The sequence below is a fragment of the Octodon degus genome, unplaced genomic scaffold (genome assembly GCF_000260255.1).
Source record: "Octodon degus isolate 3935 unplaced genomic scaffold, OctDeg1.0 scaffold00021, whole genome shotgun sequence".
NCBI classification, from domain to species: Eukaryota; Metazoa; Chordata; class Mammalia; order Rodentia; family Octodontidae; genus Octodon; species Octodon degus.
The window spans coordinates 8,687,751-8,689,730 of record NW_004524597.1 but is presented as its reverse complement, the minus strand read 5'-3'; positions in this window follow the sequence as shown (position 1 = coordinate 8,689,730).

The window sequence follows — 1,980 nt, the reverse complement described above, 5'->3', positions numbered from 1 at the left end:
CAACCTGGTGTTGAACTCACTTATGTGGCCCAGGCTGGACTCAAACTCATGGCAATCTTCCTGCCTCAGCTTCCTGAGTGCTGGGATAACAGACATGTGCCACCATGCCTGGCTGTATATCTTGGTTTTTTTTTTTAGAACCGGGAATTGAACTCAGGCCCTTGCGCTTGCCAGGGAAGCACTTATTCCACTGAGCCATCTCCCTGGCTCCTGTATATCTTGTTTATAGAGCCTCAATGTCTTTCATCGTCCAGTACATGTGTTACATACAGTACTGTAACTCTTGCTAATTGCACTGTTCAGTAAAGAACTGTAGTTTAATGTTCTATATTACAGTACTGCATATAAGACTTATATGGGGCCGGGGAGATGGCTCAGTGGATTAAGCACTTCCCTGGCAAGCACAAGGGCCTGAGTTCAATCCCCAGTTCCGCCAAAAAAAAAAAGAGTTATGCAAAGTCATCAAGTTGGAGTTTCTTTTGGCCATTTCTTTGTTCTGAATATTATAATACACATACTGTATATATTTTCTCATTTAGTGACCAATTCATTGAGTGACTTAGTTGCAAGCTGTTAAGTCAGGAATGTCTATGCATAGTTCAGGCTGACCTGAACAGTGGTCAGGTCACAGTGTTAGGAGTGTTAGGATTACAAGTATGTCCTACCACATCTGTTTGTGTGTGTGTGTGTGTGTGTGTGTGTGTGTGTGTGTGTTGTTTGTTTCGATTTTGGTGACAAGGTCTCTCTAGCTCAGGCTGGCCTTAAATTCAGTATATGGTTGTTATGGTTTTGTCTAGGTGTCCCCCCAAAGCCTCATGCAGTCATGGGGTAGCTTCTGGAGTTTGTGATTGATTGTTGTGGGTGTGGATGCTGCACCTGAGCTGGGGCAGGTAATCTGCATTACAATGCAAGGAGGGGAGAGAGGCTGACTAGCTGCCTGAGCTGCTGCCGCTCCACTTGCTCTCTGCTCTTTGTCTCCTCCATGAAGGGTTGCTCTCTGCCAGTGCTGCTCTGCCTTGGAGCCAGCGGAGTATGGACTGAAACTCCTTGTAACTGTGAGCTGAATAAACCTTTCCTTCCTTCATTTTGAGTGTTGGGTATTTATCCCAGCAATGGGAGAAGAACAATGAGACCAAGTAGCTAATGGCCTACTTTGGCCTTGAACTTGAAGTGATCCTCCTGCCTCAGCCTCCCAAAGGCTTTGATTACAGGTGTGTGTCACCACAGCAGGCATCTCCAGGTTCTTGATGTCCTAAGCAAAGAACTGAGCAAGACATCTAAGAGTACCAGTAAGATCAAAGATTTATAGGAAAGCTCATGTCTGTGGAGCTGTTGGCAGGAAACCCATACCAGCAGGGTCGTAGCCTCCAACCCCGCAATGGCTGGGAGGTCTGGGTGGGCTTAGATCTGGACTGAACACCCTAAACCACCCAGACCCTAAGCAGGTGCTATCCATCCTGATGTGAAGTGGGCACTACATAGCAGATGCTGGGGTCACTGTGGCTGCTTCAGGTAGACTTGGCTCATGTGGCCAGAAGCCCAAGGTGACGTTTGGAAACAAGGCACTGAGATGGTCCCAAGGAATGCGAGTGTGGCTGCAGAAGTTGTGGCTGGAGGACTGTTTCCCTGTCCCCCTCTCCAGCCCTAATATATTCCTGTCTGGGTCACCTCTTACCTGGGGGGTTCAGAAAGGGTGCTGGGAACACAGACCTGTACCCTCTGCGGGGCGCACTTCCCTGCAAGTCCTATGTGGTGAGTATGCAAATGCCCATGTATGAGAGAGCGTGGAAATAGCTTGGCCCAGGGCAGAGAGGTGAAAGAATGCCACAGAAGGCCCAAGGTCACTGTTCTTTGCATAGATCAGAAGTGGCCCTTTGCTGAGGGTGTAGGTGAGTGGCAGAGCACTTGTGTAGTCTGTGTAAGGTGCTGGGTTGAATTTCAGAGAGAGAGAGAGAGAGAGAGAGAGAGAGAGAGAGAGAG